We start from the raw sequence: 13,528 nt of genomic DNA on the forward strand, positions 1-13,528 counted from the left end.
AGACACACACACATGCACGCAAGCCATATAAGTGCAATAAAAGTGGATGCCACGTTAAACCCCCTTTCACCTCACCTTCACCTCAAATATGTCTACCATGTAGAAAGATGTTTCAGTCAAAACCTTACTGTCATGCCAGCACAAATTTATCGTTCCTAGAGGCTGATATTTGGCGTAAGGTTTAATGCACATATTGGTTAAAAACCCAAAATCTAAATTTCCCATTACAGATGGTTATGATTATAACAACTGAAGAACAAGAGTATACAAGAGGTTTTGTGGACAGCAGGGAGAAGAGAAAGGGCTTCCATACTCAGTACTTACTGTATTGAATGCAATGTTGAGATACCTTTGGCATAAAGACATTCAGAACTTTACAAAAAATTCCATTTTAAAGAAAACAATGCCATCACCCTCAATTTCCATGCCATAGTTGCCTGAGGTTGAAATCCTAGGTAGATACCTGGCATATCTGATTGTCTTACATAATAATAGTCTCAAATTGATGAAGACTGATAACTTTCGACTACTTAATAAAGCCATGATAATTGGTGAGGTGATTTCTGAAAGAAAACCACCATGACAGATGCAGAGTGTTGCTCCAGTCTGCAACATACCACCAGTCCACATCTTCCCGAGGCAAGAGCGTCCACTAGCCTTTATATCAAAGTCTTGTTTCCACCCTTGCCACATCAAGCCCACTTTCCTGTGCTAAATATGATTGGACTATGGCACATATCGCTAATGCAATCAGAGAACATTTCACAAAATCAACATCCACGACTGGTATACCTTTTGTATGACAGTGATTTACCGCTGCCTGTTTTTGTTGACACGTCGTTTTCATTTTTTAAACCCCCAAACCATTGCCTATGTTTTTGTGTCAGGGATGAAATCGTGAATGTTTTCATTATCTGATCGACGAGGTCTTCCCATATAGTAGTCTCAATTTTTGTGAAGCTTACTTGATAAAAACTGCGATCTCATTGGATATTGCATTTTCATTACAAGGGGCACAACTCGTGATCTAAGCAAGGTGGTACCAGGGTCGAGTCAAGAAAGTCACGCCTTGATGTGGCAAGGGTAGAAACTAGGCTTTGATATAGGCTAGTGGACACACATGCCTTAGGAAGATGCTAGCCCAAAACCTGAATATGGTAGTAAAAGTCTGTTTGTTCTAGTAAGCTCAGCTAATTATAGTCCTCCATATAATAATATTAAACTCTGTTGAAGGTGATGCTAAGAGCCAAGTTGAGGAAGTAGACTCAAGAGACTGCGGCCCAGAATGCTGCTTTTCCATCAGTCCCCGCTGTATTCGTCGGGCAAAAATTTGAAAAATTGATGTCTACTTTTGTAAATTCTCCAAACAAATTTTGATAATTTTGCACAAAATTCTGCAAACCTTTAAGCTGAATTTCCATGATTTTTGTAGTTTTATATGCCAGGCATTCTTTCCAGGAACCTTTCCCCAGCTAGAATAGCTTATTGAAGTGAATCTGGAGACATACAGACATGCACTTTCGCTAACCAATGATACAAAAGTATACTTACCTTCAAAACAAAATATATATCCGTTTACATGTATAAAGCTTTCGACTCACATGTTAAACTTCTGCAATGAATTTAATGAATTCTACAGCAGATAAATACAAGAATTCTGTGATTTGCTGATTTTTCTGGAATTCTTACAGGGCTGTTTCAACAACAAATCATTTATTTATATGAAAGTCATTCTGCCTTTGAATCAAAACTGCAGCTGGCTTCTTGAATCTCTGATAGTGATGTAGATATGGGATTTATATAACATTATATATTGTATAAGAGGATCTATTATACTAGCAGGAGACATGATAAAAATAAATATATTTATGTTTCATTTATTTCATAGATCGGCTGTTTTCAGTAGGGGCGGCAGACCCGTGAAACGAAAATAAAAAATGTGTGACCCAATGGTTGACCAAACTTATGATAAGCATCTTTGGTTTTGTATGTATGTTGATGTAAATCTATGCCTTGGTTTCGTACACAAACAAACAACAGTTAAAGCATTTCAGTGGTGCATGTTGAAATGAATGTTTGATGCATGTCAGGTGACAGAAATCAATGAGATGTCAATATTCACACTGCAACTCTTTTCATTGACTCAATTGAAAATGACAAGAATAGCAAGACCCTTCAAACAAAGATTGAATAATTGCAGTAAATATTCACCTGTAACGAAAGGTCTGTTTGTGAGTGATGTTAAATCATTTATACCTCTCCCCATTTGATCCGCGCTTGACAGCTTGAACAATAGGATGCTGTTTATTACCGGTAATACATTACTGTTTGGGAGATAATCCCCTGTGCGTCACAATATATGAAATTTTTTATCAGGGTCATAGAGTATTCATTATTTATGGATAAATAGCAGTAAGTTCACTAAATTTATTGACATGATGAACTACCCCTTTAGTAGATGAAACCTGTGTTTGTTTCCAGATGACGAGATGAAACATAGTGAATACTGAATTGCAAACAACCGTTTTGAAGTTATCGTATGATATATGTGTTTTAGGGCTGGGACGTGTCCAAATTTACTACCCAGGTACCCCCCCCCCCCCCCCATTACCTGACCCTATTCGGGTACCCGCTGTAGGTCTCAAGAGATAGGTACGAAATGTCCGATTGGGAATATTTTGATCGCAGCCCTGGAAAAATGTATTTAGATATAGGTATAAAACTATCTGGTCATGCATACAAAAAGTTTTATCTTTATTCAAAACACATGAAAGTCAGAGGGAATGTGTGCATAGTCAGAAAGAAATGTGAACAATAGTTCTAGATAATTTTTGTAATTAAACTATATATTATATCACGTGACTAACCAAGGGCCTGGGTTGTCCTGTGGGTACCCGGGTCCTACACAGGACTCACCCAACCCGAGTACCTGAGTTACCCGTCCCAGACCTAATGAGTGAGTGAGTTGGGTTTAACGGCGCTTTTAACAGTATTCCAGTTATATCACAGTGTGTCAGCTTAATGTGGGAGGAAAGCCGAAAGTGATGCAGGTCTCAGATGTTTACCACTTCGGTGAAACCCACGAGCATGGGTATGGTGCTGACAAACCTAGAAACATAATTGGGGCGAACCGGGATCCGAAATCACAATCATAGGTTTCTGGCGTGCCCAAGGGATGCAACTCTGTACAGAGAATCGCGGCGCCTTAGATGACTTGGCCACCCGTGCCCCACCCCATCCCTAATGCATTTACTGATGTGGTTGGTATGGCTTAGTCCCAACTAAAAAATTATAATGAGATTTTTGTCACTTTTAATTTTCCTCATTGCCATCGTAAAATGTGGAATGTTAATGTAGCAGAATCGCCTCTCTAGGTGATACCTGCGTATATTACTGTGATTAAACCATTATGTTGATGTCATGCTATAATTGTTGTTCCAGTTGATTCTGAGCCAGGAATTTATAGGGCATTCTGAACGTGCATTTTAGACAAGTAAAACTAACGCAACTATAGGTCACTATGCAAATTTATTGAGAAATTATATGTCAGCTATAACAAGTCGGAGGGCGGTGTGGAAGCCTAGTGGTTAAAGCGTTCGCTTGTCACGCCAAACACCCGGGATCAATTCACCACATGGGTACAATGCGTGAAGCCCATTTCTGGTGTCCCCTGCCGTGATATTGCTGGAATATTGCTAAAAGCGGCGTAAAACCATACTCACTCACTATAACAACTCAGAGAAATCACTTGAGTCTTTTGATTCCGGAAGTAGAACAGATTCATGTGATTAGCTCATCTCTTAAAAGAATTTGTGGCCTTGCATTGTAACCCAGGTCGTAAAAACAAAGGATGGCATATTTGGAAAGATGGGTTATTATTATCCTAACCAACACAGTGTTTGTATTCCATTCAACTGCCAAAGAATAGTTCCTGAGTGCCCTGTGTGTGTCGTAAGGGCCGACTTCTGTCTGGTTTCAAGAGAAAAATGGGTTCCAAGTTCCCCATGCTTGTGGTTAATACACAGTTTGAGTGTTTTGTCTCTTTTTCCAGCTTAAGACAGAGGAAGATGCTAAACTTGGACGTATCCTGAGCAAACAACGGTACCATCAGAACCAGCTTCAAACCCAGACACGTCCAGTCAGATCAGACTCACTCACGTCCCGCTCACCCCGGTCACTTGATACATCAGGTGAGTGAACTTCTTCCGTAGAATCTCAGGGGTGGTGGGGTAGTCTAGTGGTTATAGTGTTCGCTTGTCACGCCGAAGACCCGGGTTCGATTCCCCACAAGGGTACAATGTGTGAAGCCCATTTCTGGTGTCCCCCGTCGTGATATTGCTGGAATATTGCTAAAAGCGGAGTAAAACCATACCCACTCACTCACTCAATCCGTAGAAACTCAGCACTGTCAGTGTCAGGTGTGGTGTCATTCTCTCAACCAAGACGTGTAGAGAAGTAGGCTAGCCAATAAGGTTGAGTCCCATTTCGCCTACATCCCATTTTGCCTACAGAAAACATGTACACGTAAGACTGTAGGCGAAATGGGATGTAGGCGAAATGGGATGTAGGCGAAATGGGATGTAGGCGAAATGGGAACAACCCAGCCAATAAATCATCAGCTGCATGTCAAGTGCCTCTACCAAACATACACCAGAAACTGATTCTACTGATGGAATTGTGACCATCAGTCAAGGGGGAGGGGCTGGTATGTCTTCCAGGCTGCTGTGCAGAGTTCAATTCCTTTGCTTATCAAAACCTATGATCGTGGGTTCCAATCCCAGATACGCCCTGACAATGTTTCTTGATTTGTCAACACCATATATGTTCACAAGGGTTTCACCAAAAGGTCAACATATAGATACATGCATCAATTGGCCTTTTCTTCCTCAAGCTAACATGCTGTACGTGATATTACTGAAGTAATGTTCAAAATGGGCATTACACCCAACTCACTTTCAGAGTGGTCATCAGTGGCTCTTTGGGCAAAGTTTAGTGTGTAATTGTGTACTCTGTTTATCATCAGTCAACGTTCTGTTCATCACAGAGAAAGCTTAATTTATTATATACTTCAGTGTTTAAGACTGAGTTTTCTGAAGTTGAATGGGATATTTTCATTGCAGTGACTATAACTCATGATATTTCACTGCAATGAAATTTTATGAACTATTGTCATACAAGAGTTACCTCCCTGCAAATAGTCTCCCTTTGTTTTAAGTGTCTTCCCCATACACAAACCATTGACTTCCTTTTTACGTCAGTTCCACATTGACAAGGCAAAATGGTGACAGATGGTCATTTATGGAGTTATTATCACTCCTTGCTGTTTGTTATTCTCTTGAAATTGTTTCATTATAAACTGTAAATTTCTCATTTAACTCGAGACTGTTCGTTTCGAAAGTACAATATTTGTTTCTTGATCAGCGTGTATTCCCTCGTTTCCAACAGCGGTCTCATAGTTTTCAAGAATATTTTTTGTTGAAGTTTTTGTATATAATCTTATACCTCAAATATTTTTTATTACTTTTGTTTATATTTTGTAAGATTTTGCAAACTTGGAACTATTTTTATTACAAGGATTGGTGAAATGTCCCTGCGTGTTAGGTATGGAGAATTTACGTTTCAAGGTTTTACAACTGTACTAAAACAATTAATTTTCCGATGACAACTACACATAAAGTATATGATAAATAGGATATTCCATGGGTGTTCGACACCACTTGTGGAACTATCTCCTTTCCCCCATCTCTCATGACGCGTGAAATATCCTCTATATATTACATGAACCAATGCCGACGTTACTGAGTTGGAGTGAGTGAGTGAGTGAGTTGGGTTAAACGCCGCTTTTAAAATTATTGCAGTTATATCACGGCATGTCAGCTTAATGTGGGAGGAAAGCCTAGAAACAAACCTAGAAACATAATCGGGGCGAACCAGGATTCAAACCCAAAATCATAGGTTTCTGGCGTTTATTGATGTAACTCTGCACAGCCAATCGCAGCGCCTTAGATGACTGGGCCACCTGGGCCACCTGTGCCCCCTTAATGAGTCGGAACTGTACAGAACATAATAATTGTTTGAATGAGACTGTAGCAGCGGATTGTTTGGGACCTGCCGGGACTCCTTGTTGCGCAGTTTGTAAGTGAGTGTTATATCATATACCTCAAAATTACATTTAAGACAGAGCAGATTTTCAACCTAGACCTCTTCAGGTGAATACCTAGTTGATTAACAAGACCATTGTGTCACCGTCCTCCCCAATGAAGACTTGCTATCCGAACAAAGGAAGACTTACCCTTTGTGGAGAGTCAGTGGCCTGTGATCTGCCCTGTGAGACCCAGAGGTTCCAACAAGATGTATTGGCCTGGTCCACATTCCAGCTATTATTCAATGTGACCCAGTAGACAAGAAGTGTATGGTTCAAGAGGATTATCTACATTGTGTACTTACGAAGATAAGTATACAACAATCAAGGCCATATTTAGGACTTTTAGCCAGATGATGGGACTGTATTAAATTGCCATGGGTGATAAATTGAATTCAATTTGGTGCTTGTAATTTCCCCTACTGTTGAGACAGTCTCTGATGTCCCCATAATATACAGTCCCCCCTACATAGATGTATTGAACCCCTTGTTATAAGTTGCCAGTCTGTAGATGGTCCTGAAGCACGCACCTTGTGAAGTGAGGACTTCACTACCAGAGTAGAACCAGGGATGTGAAGTCAGTACTTGAGTTATGATGTGAAGTCCGGTGAGTTATGATTTGAAGTCAAGACTTGAGCTGTGATATGAAGTCAGTACTTGTGATGTGAAGTCCGGTGAGTTATGATGTGAAGTCAATACTTGAGCTGTGATATGAAGTTGGTACTTTTGAGTTGTGATGTGAAGTCAGTACTTGAGTTGTGATGTGAAGTCCGATGAGTTGTGATGTGACACTCACTCACTCACTCACTCACTCACTCACTCACTCACTCACTCACTCACTCACTCACTCACTCACTCACTCACTCACTCACTCACTCACTCACTCACTCACTCTTGATGTGAGTTAGGCTAAAACAATAATAGTCTTGGTTCTCAGGCACCGCCCATATCTACCGCATGTTTCGTGTTTGTTTCCATTTTCAAAAAAAATTAAAATCCTATTATTAGTTACAGTCATGGTTATTTGGCAAAAATATGAAAAATACCCCACCCCACCCGCACTATATTTTCAATGGCCATTGCCTGAGAACCATGGTTTTTTTAGTTGTTTTTTTAAGCCTTATTGTAAATAGTCATGTCTTACCACGTAGGAGGCCGTGTTAAGATTACCTTCTGTTTCAGGGGAGTCACCTCGGAACAATAACTCTCCACGGCAGTGCTCCCAGACTAGTCCAGCCTCTCTGCCCTCCCCACGGGATGCTCACAGACCAGCACCTATAGACACGTACAGGCACCCAGTCACAGCATGGACAAGTATGTAGCCAGCTTTTATGGTCGGCCCATTCATATGAGAACAGTTCTGGTACCTAATAATAATATGTACAAATTGGTTGTGTTACTGAAATGAAGAAAGGACATGACTAATGGGTCATATATTTTGGAAGTGACTTCGTGAAGTTTCTTAATATGTTCTATTGAGAATGAGCATTGACAAGGAGCGTATCTTGCATCACGTTATTAAAGGAAACATTGCTTTACACATGTCATTAGTAATTTTTCAACAATTAACAGAAGATTGATCAATGGCATAGTCCAGGACATGGTTCATTAGGTCTGGGGCTGTTGTTTTTCAGACCTCAGTAGGTTCTCAGTCAGTTGACCCGTGAAGATCCGTGGTAGAATAGGTCTTCAGCAACCCATGCTTGCCTTAAATGGCGACTATGCTTGTCGTTAGAGGCGACTAACGGGATCGGAGGGTCAGGCTTGCTGACCTGGTTGATGCATGTCATCGTATCCCAATTGCGTGGATCGATGCTCATGATGTCAATAACTGTATTGTCTGGTCCAAACTCGATTATTTACAGACTGCCGTCATATAGCTGGAATATTGCTGAGTGTGGCGTTTAACAACAAACAAACAAACCTCAGTCAGTTACTGAGAGTTCAAAAGCTCTGAGTTTAGGATCTGATGTTGAAACCCTTCTGTCAAACACATTATCTGATATGACTTGATGGACTCTATCCTTTCATCCTTAAGCTTGGGACTTTATTACTAAGGATCTGCAGCTAACAACTCATAGGCTCTATGGGTTGAGGGGTTGTGGTGTAGCCTAGTGGTCAAAGTGTTTGCTCGTCATGCCGAAGACCCAGGCTCGATTCCGCCCACATAGGTACAATGTGTGAAGCCCATTTCTGGTGTCCCCTGCCGTGATATTGCTGGAATATTGCTAAAAGCGGCGTAAAACCACACTCCCTCACACCATGGGCTGGTAAGCCTAGATATCATGTACCCTGCAAAAAACGTTTCATTCACTACCTCCACCATGTGGCCTTCTCCTGTTGTCCCATGTTGCTATGGCTACCTTGTGTCCCAGGTGTCCAGGAGGAGTCCAGCTTCACCAGCCGGACTTCATCCCGGTCCCCGCGTAGTGGTGAGGACCTGGTGGTGCAGGACGTCTCAGCTGATGGTCAGTTCTAACACTTGGTGTACAGAATCCTTTAAGTTGAATGTGTTTAAAGACAACTTGTACAACCATACAAGTGTGTCCTTGAAATGTCTGTGATTTGCTACCATGACATCCATCCTTCACACATAACATGTTAAGGTTATGAATGAAGGGAAAAATTTATTAATGAAGGTTTCCTTGAAAATATTGCATGTTTTTTATTTTGCTGTCTCAGCGGGACCTGGGTTAGAATTAAGGGTGTGCAGTATTATCAGTATATCAGTAAATATGTCAGTTTAGTCTTTCCACGATACATATCACAATATAATCTTTTCATGCTCGATAGATCAGGTGATGTCAAATAGGGATTTTTTAATGTTATTATCTTGCCAAATACCTTCGCTGCCCTGCAGTATGCATCCAGGGCCGCAAGATGGCTGCGTATTTATTGACTGAGTAAACATCATGTTGTACCAGCATCTTGTTTTGTTCCATTTATGAACTTCAATTCATACCATAATGTATCAGAGTGCTGCTGAAGTCAAAATTTATAATTATACAATATATCGTGATACGTATCGCAATATGGCCTTGTGCATCGCAAAATATTGTGATACACTTTAAACCTCCAATACCCATCCCTCGTTAGAATATGTTTCTACAGTACTCTATTACTGGGGACTTGATTTCTGGTCCGTGCCCTACATATTCACAGATGTTCACAATTATCTGAAGCTGTGCGAACAACATCAGCATCCTCATTTCTCTTGTCAGTGAGTGTTATATATGTAAGGACTGGAATGTGGCTGTTTAGAGTTCAGCCACTAAGTCATGAAAGAATGGGCTGATTTTGCTTTCAAAAGCCTGGCCCCATTCCTCAAAGTGGTCTTAGCGCTAAGGTGATCGTAACTCCCATACCTTAACATAGGCGTATGATCATGGTAGTGCTGAGATTGCTTTTGGGAACGGGGCCCAGATTTGTAGTGATAATGATCCACAATCTTGTGGGTTTCGATCACCACAGTGGTAAACATTTATGACATGTCTTCCTATAGGATTACCTCCCACATTAAGATGGGAGAACTGAGATCAATAAATAGTAAATATGACCAGCTAACTGACTTAAGACAATGTACTAATGTTCCTGGATTTAAGATAATATTGAAAGATGTTCTAGTTTTTTATGTTCGATCACAGTAGTAAGTTTACTTTGGGCAATTGTCAGTATTTAGTCAGAGATTTACACCTGCTCACAGGCTGAATTCCCAAGTCTGCAGCAAAAATTCCCCATTTGAATTTAACATTTCCCAATTCCTCATGATTTCTGAAAAGAAGGACATTATCAAGATCCAATTTTGAACAATATCTCAATTTTTTCCCCAATTTGCCTTCCAATGCCACTTAGTTTGGGGTCTGAGATAAATCCTGATGAAACAATTTTCCTTCCAGATTTTGAGACAAGAGGTAGCACCAGTCTGTTAGATTCAGACTCCATCTATCTTCCCGTGGATGCGACTGGTTCTCCCACGAAACGCCCAATGACTGCGCCAACAGCCTCCACCCCTGGCACGGCAGCATTCATTTCCGCTCTCACCTCAAACAACGTACGCCCCTCCACAGGCGTCGGGGATACTCGAGAAACCAAATACGACTCATTGGAGAGACGGGTGATCAAACCAATAAACCAGAGCATTGTGAAAGGCCACCTGAAACCCAACTTTGACTTCTCTCCACCACAGTCATCAGGAACAGGTCCCACGACACGTGTTCGGAGACCGACACCACCTACTGCCGAGAGTCAGGACTACGATACCAGCATAGACGCGGGTAACCATAGCGACCAAGAGAACATGGATAAAGTACCCATGCAGGAACTGAGTCTGATCAAGGACAAAGTTGGTGCTCGGAAAGCTCAGAGGACCTCCACTCCATCTATAGAGGAGAGGAAGGCTAGACTGTTTAACAAGAAGGAGAAAAGTGACTCCAATAAGAGCAGTATCCCTGTGGCAAATAATCGCTCTGATGTAGGCAGTCAGGCCAAGAGCAAGGGTGTTAATAGTGACAGTAAAAGTGTTAAAGGGAGATTAAATCTGGAGAAGTTTGAGGAGGCAGGGAGACACAGAGCCTTGTCCAATACAGGAAGTAGTGTTCGGGACTCTGGCTTCTTGTCGAGGCCCTGCAGTGATGCTGTGCTTGGGGATACTACAAGTGAAGGTTGGTTGGATGTTGGACTTGTTGCCAGAGTGCACCAAGAACATGCTTACCTACTTGGCCCTTAGCATTCTCGTCACTAGATTTTTGTGTTATGATTTGCACTATTATAGCTGAGCTTGCTTGACTGAACAGAAGGTTACTTGACTCAGGTTTTGGACCAAAGATTGAAGTTGCAGGCTATGTCTTGTACCATTCTTAATGATCACTGTCGAGTTACTGAGAGAGTTTGTGTTATGGCAAAATGTTTGGTATGATGATCTATTGAAATTGAAAGGGTTTACATATATTACCAATATGCTGTGCTAATAGAACAAAACTATATGCCTTTGTGAAATGACCAGTCCGTTATTTGCACTTTATTCTGCGAAAATATGGATTGTTTTGGTTTTTAACATACACAAATGTTTGATAGTTTGTGCCCAAAACGTCTCTGTCTGCAAGCCCAAGCTTGTCCTTGCACATAGATTTTAGTGTTCATAATGAGCTTTTTCATATATATAGTGGCCAAAGTCACAGACTGTGTTCCTAGAGTAAGACAAGACATGATGGTTGTATCCTTGGTTGTGCCCACAGAGCAGAGAGCCGCTTCAGTGATACAGGCGTGGTGGCGAGGGTGTGTGACGCGGCTGAATGACCCCCAGGTGGTGGCGGTCCGGAAGGAGATCCGGGCACGGAGAGCGGAGGACCACATAGTCCTCCTCAAGGCAGAGCTGGAGAGGTGCGTGGAGGATATTTTCACATATATATATGTACGGTATATATCCATTGCTTTTTTGGGGTGATGGGGATGTCATAACTCTTGTTCTGTTCTCAACATGGGTACAATGTGTTAAGCCCATATGTTGTGTTCCCCTGTTTTGGTTAAAACTATTAACAATGGCTGTTAATAATCCTGGATTGGATATTTTGATTGAAAATTTATTGGTCAATGAACTGAAATTTAGTCATTGAACAGATTAGATAGCGTTGAAGTCCCGTGAAGATTCCGGGTTAGAATTGGTCTTCAGCAACCCATGCTTGTCGTAAGAGGCGACTAACAGGATCGGGTGGTCAGGCTCACTGACTTAGTTGATGCATGTCATCGTATTCCAATTGCGTGGATCAATAGTCATGAAGTCAATCACCGGATTGTCTTGTTGGGACTCGATTCTTTACAGACCACCATCCTATAGCTGGAATATTGCTGAGTGTGGCATGAAACATAAAAAAACCTACAAACAAACAAGATAGCATTAAAATCAGGAGCTCAATATGTGTTTCACTTCAGACACAAGCATCAGTCTGCAGAAGAGAAGAAGTTGCGAGCGCTTCAGATGGAGGCTATCAAGACACTGTGGCAGGAGGTGGGTATATGCCTTTAGGCAGTTTGTTGTGCTAGCATGTTGATAGGATATGTATGTACTACAGTGTTCTACAAATGAAGAATAAACCTTATCAATTCCTATACTGTCACAACTCAAAAGTAGTTTCCAAGATCCTCTGCACACAAAAAGGATCCCAGAAGACTCTTTAATTTCCCATTGATGCTATATGTAGAAGCTAAAATGTATTCATGTTTACTAAATATAATCATTGGGCAGAAAATGAGAAGTTATATTCACAACAGCCTTAACGATGAAGACTTAGGCTTATTACGCATGAGCATGTTCAGTGACAGAAGCCAACTATGACCAGGGCCCACTTGCTAAAAGTTATCTTAGCGCTAAGACTATTGTAAGTCTATGTTAAAGTATGGGAGTTATGATCATCTTAGTGCTAAGGTCGGGTTGTGCAAGTGGGTCCAGGTCCCACCTACACAAAGGGATCATAAAACTATGTCTGTCCTATTATACTTTGCATGACTGACAATATGTTATAACAGTGGGTCCAGGTCCCACCTAAACAAAGGGATTATAAAACTATGTCTGTCCTATTTACTTTGCATGACTGACAATATGTTATAACATGTGGGTCCAGGTCCCACCTACACAAAGGGATCATAAAACTATGTCTGTCCTATTATACTTTGCATGACTGACAATATGTTATAACATGTGGGTCCAGGTCCCACCTACACAAAGGGATCATAAAACTATGTCTGTCCTATTATACTTTGCATGACTGACAATATGTTATAACAGTGGGTCCAGGTCCCACCTAAACAAAGGGATTATAAAACTATGTCTGTCCTATTATACTCCGCATGACTGACAATATGTTATAACAGTGGGTCCAGGTCCCACCTAAACAAAGGGATTATAAAACTATGTCTGTCCTATTATACTTTGCATGACTGACAATATGTTATAACATGTGGGTCCAGGTCCCACCTACACAAAGGGATCATAAAACTATGTCTGTCCTATTATACTTTGCATGACTGACAATATGTTATAACATGTGGGTCCAGGTCCCACCTACACAAAGGGATCATAAAACTATGTCTGTCCTATTATACTTTGCATGACTGACAATATGTTATAACAGTGGGTCCAGGTCCCACCTAAACAAAGGGATTATAAAACTATGTCTGTCCTATTATACTCCGCATGACTGACAATATGTTATAACAGTGGGTCCAGGTCCCACCTAAACAAAGGGATTATAAAACTATGTCTGTCCTATTATACTTTGCATGACTGACAATATGTTATAACATGTGGGTCCAGGTCCCACCTACACAAAGGGATCATAAAACTATGTCTGTCCTATTATACTTTGCATGACTGACAATATGTTATAACAT

General features: G+C 41.0%; 1 pseudogene; it reads left to right on the plus strand.

Annotated features, from left to right (window-relative positions):
• The window catches only part of LOC124127209, a 78,102-nt pseudogene that overhangs the window by 52,342 nt on the left and 12,232 nt on the right, over nt 1-13,528 (plus strand).

The sequence above is a fragment of the Haliotis rufescens genome, unplaced genomic scaffold, assembly GCF_023055435.1.
Source record: "Haliotis rufescens isolate VD_foot unplaced genomic scaffold, xgHalRufe1.0.p SCAF_5, whole genome shotgun sequence".
Classification (NCBI taxonomy): domain Eukaryota; kingdom Metazoa; phylum Mollusca; class Gastropoda; order Lepetellida; family Haliotidae; genus Haliotis; species Haliotis rufescens.